Here is a 14969-nt window from a genome sequence, read left to right as displayed (position 1 = left end):
GTCTTGATCTCTTTTTTCTTTTCCCATTGTTGTTGATCTAAAAAAAAAAAGTACATTAATTTTGTTGTGTTTTGTTCTATAATCAATCTACTTAGTTTGAGAGATACTTCACCAGCTCAAATCCGTCAAACAAATTAAATTCATGTTATGTCAAATCTAATCCCAAAAGACATTAAACTCTGGCTAACACGTATGGACTCTAATTTCAATCTATTACATCAACAAATTAAAATTAAAATTCATACTATATCTTGCTTCTATAAGATACAACTAAATTATAATTAATACTACTACAAATTGAATCGGATAGTTGAATTTTCAAATGTATGGTGATAAATAATTTTTTGAATAAAACATCATAATAAGTCTCTATATTTTAATTGCGGTTTGTCTTTAATTCTTATAATTTCTTTTTGTAATTGTTTTTGGTTTTTTTAGTTTGATTCATTTACAACGTTAGTGTATTTTTAAAAATACGCATAAGAACTTGACATATTTAATGGAGTTAATTTCGTTGACAGGTTTTTAACCTTTTCGTCTTCGAGTAATTAGGACTTTGGACAAAAATGTTCTCCACAACTCTACCCAAAGCTTTGTTCACCAACTTTTTTTTTAATTTACATATTAACGTTTTTTTCATGATAGCAAAAGGGTTAGCAGAGTCAATGAAATTAACTATGGTCATAAAAATGGGTCATGGTTCTTATGTACTCTTTAAACATTGTAAAAAAACAAACAAACATTGTAGAAAAATCAAATTAAGTTGATTGAAAATAGTGGAATAAAATTATATCAAAACTAAAAACAAAATGCAATCGAAACATAAAGACATGTATATTCTTTATCCGAGAAGACGAGGTTGATCATCGAAGATGCAAGCTTTTTGGGGGAAAATGGACAAATCGATCTGTTTGGGGCAATGGAACCAAACAAAAAACGAAGGGGAAACGAGGAAGGTATTTGGTTGAAGACAAAGACAAAGAGACATTTAAAAAAAGAAAAATTAGTGTTGAATTCAATTTACAAAGTAGAGGATGAATGAAATGTCATCATCAAATGACATTCGTCTCTATTTCGTCTTCTCATTTTTTTTGGTTCAATAAAGACATCCCAACAGTTTATGATTATGCCTGCACGTTTCTAAGCCACTACACTAAGTTTCTATGTTAACTTATCACCTACTTCTTTGGATCCCATGCATACATATATACATATATATATATATATAGAGAGAGAGAGAGCGAGAGAGACTAAAGAGAGAAGAATTTTTTCTTATTTTATTTATAAGTCATATCATTAAATTTTTACTAAAAATTTTAATTTTTATCCTCCATTGGATATTAAAAAAAAAATATATTTTTAAAGTATATATATATATTTAATAGGGGCAAAATTATGAACTTAGTAAATTTTTAAGCAAAGTTAATGAGGCCTAAGATTTTTTTAATATCAATAAAATATATTAAAAATGACTTATAAATAAGATCAGAAAAATACTTACTATCAACATTAGCTAGCGTCTTATTTATACATAGTACAAAACGCTCAATATATAATAAAAATACTTATACAAATAAATTTTAACCCTTATTTTTTCTTATACTTGATTGATATCTAGTTAGATGAGAGGTAATTGGCATCAATTAATGTATAAATAGAGTGATCAGATGTACAATGGTTGATTTGTTGGAGTCAAGTATGTTTAAAGAGTTTACATGTGTGTGTGTGAAATAAAAAGTTTGGATGAGTTTTCATCCACAAAAAAAAAAAGTGAGGATGAGTTGGGCTCACAGAATACTTATAAAGGCACTTATAGTCATTTATTGTCAATAACAATGTCCTCATATAAACCAACAATTTTATAGGTTATGAATTAAATTTTTATTAATTAAATTAACATTTTTTGCTATAAGAGAATTTTTTCAAGGTACTCAAAACTAAGTTGATCATTAAACTAATTGAAGAAGTGATTCAAAGGTTAGTGACCCATGTGATTCAACAAAGGTCAATCTAGTCATAATTAAAATAATGTAATTTAATTAAAATATAAAAAAATTTACATATAACTTTGAAAATGAACAGTACTCCTTCCGTTTTTCTTTGTTAGAGAAACTATTAATTTTTATTTATTTGTTATAAGCAAAATCACATACTTCCTCCGTTTAAAATATAAAGCATTTTTAATAGAATCTCATCCTTCAATAAAATTATTATCTACTTTCAAATTAATCATATTTTTTATATTTACCCTTATTAAATACCATACAATAAATATAAAGTCATTATCAATAGGGGCACTTTTGAAAAAAAATAATAATTACACCTCAAAAGATTAAAAATACCTTACATTTTTTAATATCTAACTCCTCAAAAAATGCGTTATATTTTTGAACAGAAGGAATATCTCAATAAGCATTGATTACAAATTTTTTAAATTACCCCTCGTAATTTACATTAATGACAAACAATTAATGCATGCTTATGTTAATTAATATAGAGTATTTTAGTCTAATTTTTTAATTTTTAAACCTAATTATTATAATTAATCAATTTTTTAAAATTATGTAATACAATTTTTTTATATATAAAAATGGAGGAAGTATATAAATAAAAAGGCAATAATCAACTAGAAATTAAAGCATTCATGTATAAACCATATGTAATTAAATAAGCATAGTTATTAAAGTACAAATTTGACATGATGCTCTTCCACTAGTCATATTTATAAATCACTTTCAACATAGTTCATTGAAATCAAGAAAAACTGTAAATCTCATTAACATTGTTTTAAAGTTTAATAAGTTTTCACCCTTACCATTTAATAAAAACAAAAAAAACTATTTTTAATAATTTTTTTAAAATCTAATAAGGATAAGAAAATGAACATGAACATAAAAAATATTGAAGTATTCTATAAATATGACTAAAATTAATATTCTCTCTCTACCATATAAATATGATTAAAGAAGTATTTGTTATTTTTAACTCAAAACAATGTCATTTCCAGTCCATGAAGAGAAGAAAAGAAAAATCCAACCTAATTGGCATGTCTAAATTTCTTAATTGAACCGATCAGGGACTAATCCACCGGTTCACTGGTTTAACTAAAGGTTGGATTTTAATGCCATGATTTTTTTTTTTTGGGTTATTTGGGACCAATCATTTCTGAAATTCTACGGCTAATTATTGCTATATATATATATATATATATATGGGTAAACTAGGAGTGGTAAAATGAATAGAAGTAGATGCGCGGTGTAAATGAGGTGCTTGAAAGGGGTGGGTGAATGAATAATAATAGAAAAAGGCAAATCTTCATTGTGGTTGCAGTTTAAAGCTTTTCCGAAAGTATCCAATTCCAATATGTGGACATTTGAAAAATAAAAAATAATAATAAAACAAATAATAATAATTAAGGAGATTCTTTTGTGTCCTATGGGGTTATTTAAACCACATATTTCACCTCAATTAATTGATGGCTTAGCTGTCCTGCTTCATTCTTAACCTTATGTTTGGCTTCTTAATATGTATCCTAGACTTGTGGTTATGGACTTGTTAGCCAACAAGTAAACTCTTAACTGTTAATATAAATGGAAATAGATGAGTCACAAAGCTTAAATAATTATTATTCTCTTTTAAATTGCGTGTGGAATACTTGGGAGTTTTTCCAGCCACATATCAAAACGAACAAAATCTCCTCATTTTACACTTGTTAATCATTTAATTTTTGTGTCAAATGTAATAAAGAAGGGCAAAATAATTAATGCTGCACAGGAAAAAAATAATAAAGAAATGGCATATATATATATATATATTGTTTAATCTTAAAATATAAATTCCCTCATATATTGCATTAGTTCCAGTGAGGATAGACATAATGATGGATATATATGGGATATAATTAGTTTATTTTAAATATTTAAGATTATTTTATTATGATCATTTAAATAAAAATATTTAGAATATCTATTAGATTATTTAAGATTTAATTATATTTTTTATTATTATCTTTCTTAAGAATTATTTTTTATTTCATTTATTTTTAATAAAATAAAATATCTAGATAAATATATATTATCTTTGTTATCTTTTAAGATTTAATTATTATAATATTTCTAGGACTTTAAAAATAATCTTAGAGTTTCTCAATTGTATTGAAGTTAGTTTTACATGAATGGAATTGAACATTGAATTGTTTTCTTCTTTTGAGTTTCTCTTTTCTCTTTCATTTCCTCTTCTTTATTATCTTTATGTTTATTTTCTCTCCTCTCCTCCTTTTACACCACATAAATACAAAATAGTGGATTTTTTTGCATGATCCCAATAAATGTCAGAAGTAAAACCCATGATTCATTATTATTTATCTCTCTTCTGATTTCATTTAAAATTATTTCAAGAGATTCATGTCAAAACAGTAAGTGTAAAAAAAGAGGGGGGAAAAATGGAAAGAGAAGTGAATCAAACTTGTGAGAATACTTTCTAATCTCTATTGTTCCTTCTTATCATTGAGGGAAGAGATTATTTGATAGATATAATTTCACTTTGATTTGGCCTTAATCCTTAATGGGTGCTATTTTTTTTATTGATGATAATCTTAATTAGAGAGTAAAGTTGACATGTTTGATTTGCCAAAAACTAAAAAAGTTGAAATACTTGAAGGCAAAAGGAAACAAAATATAATAATAGGGTCTATAAGGAGATGTAAATAAGAAACATGCACAATAATATTTTCCTTTAAACCTAAATTCCTCTAATTAGTAATTGAACAAAAAAAATGAGAAGAGAAGAAGATGAGAGGGAAGTCAAATCCAGCTACAAATATTACCATTCTCACTTCACTTCAGAGGGGGAAAAAAAAATTCACCACCTCTCAATGTTTAATTAAACTTGTGAATCCAAGTCAAACTAATTAACTTTAATTTCACTTGGATTCAAAGTTTTTTGGCATTGATTAGTACTATATTCCCTCCTCTTAACAACATGAGACAATAAAGTCTTAAGCTTGATCCCATGTAACCTAGGCTTTATAGAATCAATATTAGCAGAAGACAACAACAATTCTTGATCATCATCATCATCATCTTTTAAAGAAGAAGAAGAAAACTCTATGGTGTGATTATTACGATTGGTGGCTGGTTTTGAGCACCATTATCCAAAAACAAGACCATTAGAACACGTGTTAAGGATCGTATCATCAACCTTGTCAAGAATCAAGTCATTCTCAGCAAAGGGACAAGCAAAAGCAGCGCCACTTTCCAATAGAGAATCATAGTGAGAGAGATCAAGGAATTCAAACTCGAAAGGGTCTGTGTTCCAGAGAGAGAACATGAGGAAGTTGTCTATGGATGTGTTGTGGAAATCCATGGAGTTGCATAACAATGTGTGGAAGTAGGACTCCACAGGGTAGACCATGTTGGTGAAGAACATCAGCAACTTCCTAGGTAAGTTGTCCCATCCACTCACACAGTAATCCATGAAAGCTCTTGTAAATATCATCCATGGTGATCCTATATTATCATTTTATTTCATGTCACATCACATATTAGATATATTAACCACTATAGGAGAAACGACACTTCAATTCAACATATAAAAAGTAAATGCATTTTAAAGAATTTGCTAAAAAATAAATTATAAATATCAATTCAAATAGTTGTAAATATAAAAATATATTATGTCAGTTGAAAAATCAAGCATTTAATTTTTATAAGTCACTTTTGATTATTTAGAAATAAAGTTATCATACTTGCAAGATTTGAATCATCGAAGTTTACAATCCATATTCTATCAATAATAATAATAAATATTTTTAGAAAAATTTAAAAGATAAATTGCAAAAATTGATTCAAATTGTTGCAAACATTGGACTCCGGTGGTTACAAATCAAGCATTTAAGTTTTATAAGTCATCAATTGCAATGATTTGTAGTTAAGATTCTTATATTTTCAACTGTTGAGTCAATGTTTACAATTTATATTCTAGCAAAAAAATTTAGGAACTTATTACTAAATTAAATTTTGGGACCTAAATGTCGTTTCCCCTAATCAACATCACTACATATTAAATCTAGGGTTACTCATAAGTTATTACTTGTGCAACTTATTTCAGATTCCATACCATATATGAAGAATGTATCTAATTAACTACATAATTTATGTATTAATTGAAAGGGTTAATGAGTAAATAAGATCCTGAACTCTTGCTCAAAAATCACCTTAGACCTTGAATTCTTAAAATATTCAAAATAAACCCTAAATTTTTAAATTCATAACAAAATAAACTCTGACCATTAACTTTTTAATACCTTTACTGTCCATGCAGGTATTGTTCAGGGTTTATTTTCTTTCAAATTTGACTTTGACTGTTATAATACCCACATGGACAATAATGGCATTAGAAAGTTAACAGTCAAGGTTTATTTTGCTATGAATTTAAAAGTTTAGGGTTTATTTTACATATTTTAAGAGTTTAGGGTCCAAGAAGAGTTTTGAGCAAGAGTTCAAAGTCCTATTTACTCATTAACCCTACTTCAAATGCAAAAAATAAGTCATATTGTTTATTATGTAATTATAAATAATAAGCCTTACTATAAATTTATATTGATATATGGATTCCTTAATTTTTGAGTTTTATATAGATAATCATGTCAATCTTCAAAACTTAGTTATAAATTATTCCTAATTTTTAATCTTGTTCAAATAATCCCTTTATTATGTATGATTCTACCATTTCACTAACAAACAATGAAATATATAAATTGGTGACACTATAATTTCACTTTATTTTTGTACAACCCCTTAAATTTCTGATTATGTACAAATAATTTTCTTGAAATTTTGTCTTTTGTAGAGAAATCCCTTAAAGTGTCCCACCATGTTAATAAAATTACAAAATAATTAATAATCAATAAATTATTTACATACATTTAAAAGTACAATCAAGAAGGTTTATTGTTAAATTTTTTTTTCAAAAAATGACAAACTAATCCAATTGAAATAGGCAAATGACAAAAGAGTACTATAAAATGAGATAATTTCTTTAAAGTTTTTAGGGACTTATTGTAACATCCTCAAATTTTAAATCGGATTAATGAAACTTGAATTAGAGTAATGTAAGTTTACTACTAAGGTGTGTAGCTAGAAAGGTTTAACGGGCATGTTTTTACATTTTTAGCTCTAAACACGAATCCAAAGGAAGTCAAGTCACTCAAGAATGAAAAGAGGAAGAAAATCTGAAAGAGAAGGCTCTATGCCACACGCCATAGCTCATGGATTAGGTCATTGCAACACATGTATGCTAACACACATGGAGAGATACTCTTTGTGCCATGTGCCACAACACATAGACACTTTTTTTGCAAAATAAAATCATGAAATTGTGCAGAAGAGGAGAGAAAAAAAAGAGAAATGAAGGAGAGACAAAAATGCTCTGCTAAGGCTTGAGGAATCCAAATATTGAGAATATTTTGGAGCTCATAAACATTAAAGATGAGCTTTCCATACCTAAATCTATCTTTCTCATCTATTTTCTTGATATGGAAAGTTAGAGTTTGGATAAGGATGATGATTTTTTCGTTCTTATATGTTATGGATCCAAACCCATTGACTTAAATAGAGTTAACGAGAGTAGATTAAGTTAATGAAATTTAGTATTTATGGTTGTATGAGGATTGGTGGTTGGAGAGCATTGAATATGCAAATTTCACCATAAATATGATGGTTGGGAACAACATGCTTCCATTAATGGCCATTAAAGAGTTCAATGATGTTAATGAGGGTTAGAGCAAGCTAAGAAACCCTACGAGTATTTTCATAAGATAAAGAATGAATCTTGAGAGTGGAGAAATGTTGAGTTATTAGTGAAAATTAGCCTAAATGTGGATTTTGATGAATCATATTGTAAATGCTTGTAAAGTAACCTTATAACACCATTCAAGCTCCTTGGAAGCTTTGGAAATGAATAATTGAGGGGTGAAACATATGATCTCTCAAAGGTTTGAGATAATCGAGAGAATTCCATCTTATACCTTTTTATGTTAATTAGTTTATTGATTGATAATTGATCATTGAAATATGTGAAATAAAATGAAATGCATTTGTGGTATGAATTGTTTGAGGATCTACTATGTTGATTTTTGCAAGTTCATTGATTTGTTATATGAAATTCTTGAAACAATACTAATGGATTCTCATATTGTGATTTATTGGGAGTTCAATGATATGTGTTTATTAGGAGTTCAATGATTTGTAAAATTGCAGAATTCAATGAGATTGGTAACGCAGAGTTCAACAATTTGATTGTCTATATTATTGTGATTATCATATATATGATTGGATGCAACAATTAGATGATGCATGCTTGATAATTGAGTACATGCATGCTTTGAATTGTGCATATCTATGCATTGCATGATCTTGAGAGACGAGAGTTCACCTAATTAGAGGGGTAGAGATTTAAATCTACATGATAAGGCTCCCATCTGAATTGATGGCATACCTAGATTGTTGTATATATATTGTTTCACTTGTTCAATGAGGGATTATCCCATTAGTTCAATGAAAGACTCGATCCTAACTAATTATCTACTTGTTCAATAAGGAAGCTAGTCTAGAGAGAATGACACTCCAAAGTCTGAGAAATGAGGAAAACTGTGACCTACAAGTGAGAAGGGAAACCTTAGCTAGGTAACCACTCATAAGTATTTTTGCTAGGATAGTCTTAGTGTATAAATGAACCTAATGTGTAATAGCCCACAATTTCATGTCAAATGAATAAGAAGGATATAAGGAAGGTGTAATCATGCATGTAGTGAGAAAGGGCACATGATTGCTATATTTTGACCCTAGTGAAATAAAATGTGTGAAAGCCTGTTCTTTATGAAGTATTATTTATTTGATTAACATCTCAAGAGTATGTACCATTGTAAATGAGAATGAGGTTGTAAGCTCTTGAAACATGTTTATGATTTGTTGTCAATCACTATTTCATATGTATGTATTGATGAGAACTAAATAGTTAAGTTATGCTCTAAATATATCCATGTTTTGAAATTGCTTAATAACTTGTCACTTGCATCTAAATTAATTGACATGTATTAGTATGAGTTAGTTGGACCTTGATCACTGAGTGGTTTAATATTACAGAGAATAGCTCAAGAGGACGAGACAGAGGAAAACAACTAGAGGCATAAGATTGTCATCCTATTAGTAGGTGTCTTTTATCCTTTGAGTATTCATGCGTATATGATAATTAATATTGTTAACTAGGACTAATCCATAATGAAGTTTACTTGCATTATATGTTTTGTGAGTTGTAAAGCGTATTTTAGGTCTTAGGATGTATGCATATGGCTTGAGATATCTATAACAGGGCCAAAATACTAGTGCAAATAAGAGTTGTGTTAGAAATGTGTTTCATGTGGATAAATTGTTGATTAACGAGATTTAGAGCTCCCCTTTTTATTTAAATTAAGGGGTTGAGTGTAACAGCCCTCCTGGGTCACCTCTGCCTTTCCAGGGTCTTTTCCCAGGCGCTGGACAACACACATGTCACCACATGATTGCCGGCTTTCCCACTGGTGGTACAGTGGTTATTCCTCACCCCACCCTCACGGGGGTCTTTTGGAACCTCCCCAGACTCGAACCTCCAACCTCTACCACCTTAACGAAGTTGAGGCGAAGTCTGGTACCATTGAGTCACTTGACTCAATGGTACCAGACTTCGCCTCAACTTCGTTAAGGTGGTAGAGGTTGGAGGTTCGAGTCTGGGGAGGTTCCAAAAGACCCCCGTGAGGGTGGGGTGAGGAATAACCACTGTACCACCAGTGGGAAAGCCGGCAATCATGTGGTGACATGTGTGTTGTCCAGCGCCTGGGAAAAGACCCTGGAAAGGCAGAGGTGACCCAGGAGGGCTGTTACATAAAAGGCGCCTTTTATGTAACAGCCCTCCTGGGTCACCACTGCCTCTCCAGGGTCTTTTCCCAGGCGCTGGACAACACACATGTCACCACATGATTGCCGGCTTTCCCACTGGTGGTACAGTGGTTATTCCTCACCCCACCCTCACGGGGGTCTTTTGGAACCTCCCCAGACTCGAACCTCCAACCTCTACCACCTTAACGAAGTTGAGGCGAAGTCTGGTACCATTGAGTCAACTGACTCAATGGTACCAGACTTCGCCTCAACTTCGTTAAGGTGGTAGAGGTTGGAGGTTCGAGTCTGGGGAGGTTCCAAAAGACCCCCGTGAGGGTGGGGTGAGGAATAACCACTGTACCACCAGTGGGAAAGCCGGCAATCATGTGGTGACATGTGTGTTGTCCAGCGCCTGGGAAAAGACCCTGGAGAGGCAGTGGTGACCCAGGAGGGCTGTTACATAAAAGGCGCCTTTTATGTAACAGCCCTCCTGGGTCACCACTGCCTCTCCAGGGTCTTTTCCCAGGCGCTGGACAACACACATGTCACCACATGATTGCCGGCTTTCCCACTGGTGGTACAGTGGTTATTCCTCACCCCACCCTCACGGGGGTCTTTTGGAACCTCCCCAGACTCGAACCTCCAACCTCTACCACCTTAACGAAGTTGAGGCGAAGTCTGGTACCACTGAGTCCACTTGACTCAATGGTACCAGACTTCGCCTCAACTTCGTTAAGGTGGTAGAGGTTGGAGGTTCGAGTCTGGGGAGGTTCCAAAAGACCCCCGTGAGGGTGGGGTGAGGAATAACCACTGTACCACCAGTGGGAAAGCCGGCAATCATGTGGTGACATGTGTGTTGTCCAGCGCCTGGGAAAAGACCCTGGAGAGGCAGTGGTGACCCAGGAGGGCTGTTACATTGAGCATTAAAAATATAATTTATAAGTATTTAGTATGATGTGGCGCACTGCATAGGTTAGTTTTGGTCAATTATATGTGGTTAGAAAGGTGTTTATGGCTTTTGGCTTGTGGAATGAGTTTTGGACACTTTGTTTTGGTGGAAAATTTTGTAAAAGTGTAAGTTTTAAAAAAAATGTCCAAGTTTTGAATAAGTAATAATTTGAGTATGTAACCTAAGCCATTAATTAAAGTTTGAAATGAGCTTTCTATAGACACCTAGTTCACATCAATTAAATGTCGGACGGAGGAATGGAACACGTAAGAAGTTTCCCTGAAAATTGTCCAATTAACAGTAGAAGTTTGCTGTCATGAACTGTGCAATGCACCACAATGCATGGGACAAAGGTAAACAAGCCACAAACGCTTGTTCAATAAGCTGTGGCGCATGCCCCTGAAAACCACAAAATTATTTTATGATTCCCTAGCAAATGCACTGATCCTTAAAGTGATCTCATACTTTCACATAGTTAATAACTCTGATTTATTAGTTGTAAAGTCTTTTGAAATGGCTTTAAGTTTGAAAACTTGAGATCCTACCTTTACGACTTATTTGAGAACTTGGTAAATTTATTTTTACCTTAATCCAACTCTTAATTAATTGAGAATTGGAGGTAATCATGATTTGAGAAGGAGGATATTGCACTTATCTAACGTAATTTTTTTTTTTGCAAAATTATATTTTTAACCTGCAACAAAATAATAAAAAGTATAGTTATTAAAACCTAAACTAAACTTGTTAATAGCAAAAGCAAAACTGTTAATATAAAAAATGTAGTTGTTACTTGTTAGTTTAATAATGCAATAACAAGTATGATGCTTGCCTTAACAACTTTAGCATAATAATTGATAACTTCAGTTTATGTGTTAACAATATAACTGGCCATACTTTCATTTTAGTTATGCAATAACACCTACTCCATCCGTTCAAAAATGTAAAGTATTTTTTGAAAAGTTAGGTGTTCATAAATGTAAAGCATTTTTAGTCTTTCAAAGTGTAATCATTGTTTTTTTTTTAAAGTACCCCTATTGATGAATGACTTTATATTTATTGTAGGGTATTTAATAAAGGTAAATATGAAAAGATATGGTTAGTTTGAAAGTAAGTAACTATTTTATTAAGGGATGAGATTCGATTAAAAATGCCTCACATTTTTTAATGGAAGGAGTATGTTTTATATATTAATATCTTTACCTTTGTTATTAACAACTTCAATTTAAATTTTAATGACTACGCTTTGTATTATCAAAAATGTAATTTCACAATATTAGAGAAGTCCTTAGAAACTGTAGAATAATTTTCTCATTTCGTAGTACTCTTTGTTATTATTTGTCTATTTTAAAAAAAATTTATTTATCATTTTCCCTAAATTTTAAAAATCATAAAAATTATTTATAGAGAAGTTGAATCCAAACTTTAAGAGGATGATTATATTTTGTGTGGGGTGTGAAATAAATAACCGACCTTCAAATATATCGAAGGCATCAGGAGGATATCGAGACTCCATCGCAAAGAAAAGATCACTGCTAGTTTCATAATATAAACTGGGGTCCACAACTATTTGATTCAGATCTCTTTGCCTGCATCATCAAAGCATATCTTTTCATTATTTTACGTATAATCAATTAAATTCTATAATATAATTCTTGAATAAATCTAATGCCTCTTCACTTATTTTTTTTCCCCTGCGAACTTGATGGGTTAGTGACTTAGTTGAGCATTTTATGATCAAGATGATATCATATACATGATTTGAGTGAATATGTGAATGATTACAAGCAAAAAGAAAGTAGTGTTTATTTTAATGATAATGAATCAAAAATAATAATTATCCTTGAAAAACAATTTTTCTTTTAATTTGTTACTAAAAAAATCATCTTTTTAATAAGTAATGATTGGGTTAAATTATAAATAACTTAATATGAAGATCAGGGGTCCATAACCCCCTAATATAAACTATTATTAAAAGCTTTAACACCTATTCATGCACAAAGCACAGGTTAATTTTAAGTTACTCGATAGTTTTTGAGCGGAAAAAAATCTCCATATAAAAAGATGTTGCCAATATAAAACTAAAATGAACATGTGAATGATTACAAGTAAAAAAGAAAGTAGTGTTTATTTTAATGATAACAAACCATAAGTAATAAATATTCTTGAAAAACATTGTTTCTTTTGATTTGTTACTAAAAATTCATTGGATTAAATTGTAAGAGACTTAACCTATAATCACCTATTTGTAATGAGGATTAATGATCCAAGTCCTCATGACATAGACATAGACTGTCACTAAGAACCCTCAAACTTATACATTAGGCATAGGTCAATTTCAAGCCATTCAAAAACTTGTTAGTTTTTGAGCGAAGGGGAATCTCTATGAATAGAGATGTAGTCAACAATACAAAATTTGAGTAGTTATAGAAAGATTTGAGCCAAAAAAGATTACAAGCAAAGTTTGTATAGAAAGATTTATAATCAAGATACTATCATATGAATTGAGTGAATATGCGAATGATAACAAGAAAAAAAAGAAAATAATGCTCAAGTTAATGACAGCGAACCCACAAAATAATTATTCTTGAAAAAAAAATTTATTTAGATTTGTTATTAAAAAAATCACCTTTTTAATCAATAATGATTGGATTAATTAAATTGTAAAAAACTTAATTTCCTATTTGTAGTGAGGATCTAGGAGCCACTTCCTCATGACATAAACCATTAATAAAAGCATTGACATATGAGTCAATTCTAAATTACTCAAAAACTTGTTAGTTTTAATTTGTAAAAGTAAAAAAAAAAAAATCATTGTATACTAGATATGATATGATATAAACAGCCACTAAAGGCATTGACACCTATGCACAAGGCATGGTCAATCCTAAAATAGATTGAATGACTTATCATTATTATTTTTATCAATAAAAAATCTTTGTGCACTAAGATGTTGTCACTATTATAAAACTTGAGTAGTCAAATAAGGATTTGAACCCATACAACAAAAATTAGAGATATAAGTCTCATCTAATTTATTTTTTTTACCATGACTTGTATCAACGTGCATTAGTTAAATAAAAGGCCAACTTTTTTTAACCAAAATAAATAAATAAATAACCAAATAGCATTTCATGAGAGAAACACTACATATATCCTGTATGATCCATCTAATTATGCATCTTATTGTAAAATTTATTTTTTTTAATAATAAGATTTGACATTTTATATTGATTTTGATATTGTTGTGTCAATGTCAATTGACTTTAATTCTACAGGCAAACAAACACACATTTGACATGATGTTTTTTCTCTAATGATATTTATAAATTATTTTTAATATAGTTTATTGAAATCAAAAAAAAATTTTAAATTTCATTAACACTGTTTTAAAATTTAATAAATTTTCACCCCTACATTTAACAAAGACAAAAAAAACTATTTTTAATATTTTTTTAACACTTAATAAAGATGAGAAAATAAAAATAAATAAATATCCTATAAATATGATCAAATTAATCTTCTCTCTCTACCATTATATAGCATTAGAGAAGTATTTGTTATTTTTAACAAAAATTAATATTCTCTCTCTATCATATAAATAGCATTAGAGAAGTATTTGTTATTTTTAACTCAAAACAAAACAATGTCATTTCAAGTTCACAAAGGGGAGAAAAGAAAAATCCAACCTAATTGGCGTGTTCAAATGTCTTAATTGAATCGATCAAATACTAATCCACTGGTTCACAAGTTGAACTAAGGATTGGATTTTAATACTATGATTTTTTTTTTTTTGGGTTATTGGGGACCAATCATTTCTGAAATCCTACGGCTAATTATTGCTCTCTGTCTCTCTCCATATATACATATGGGGGTAAATTAAGAGTGGTAAAATGAATAGAAGTGGATGTGCGGTGTAAATGAGGTGCTTGAAAAGGGGTGGCTGAATAAATAATAATAGAAAAGGGCAAATCTTCATTATGGCTGCAGCTAAGGCTTTTCCGAAAGTATCCAATTCCAATATGTGTATGTTTGAAAAATAAAAAATAATAATAAAAGAAATAATAATAATTAAGGAGATTCTTTTGTGTCCTATGGGGTTATTTAAACCA

General features: G+C 30.1%; 1 pseudogene; it reads right to left on the bottom strand.

Annotated features, from left to right (window-relative positions):
* Positions 1–4905: 4905 nt before the first annotated feature.
* LOC129289267 (beta-glucuronosyltransferase GlcAT14A-like) lies at positions 4906–13033 on the bottom strand (annotated as a pseudogene).
* Positions 13034–14969: the final 1936 nt, after the last annotated feature.

The sequence above is a fragment of the Prosopis cineraria genome, unplaced genomic scaffold (genome assembly GCF_029017545.1).
Source record: "Prosopis cineraria cultivar Desert tree isolate PC_DT_omini unplaced genomic scaffold, ASM2901754v1 PC12, whole genome shotgun sequence".
Taxonomy (NCBI): domain Eukaryota; kingdom Viridiplantae; phylum Streptophyta; class Magnoliopsida; order Fabales; family Fabaceae; genus Prosopis; species Prosopis cineraria.
Note: the sequence above shows the minus strand (reverse complement) of the source record. Positions and strands in the feature narration are given on the sequence as shown.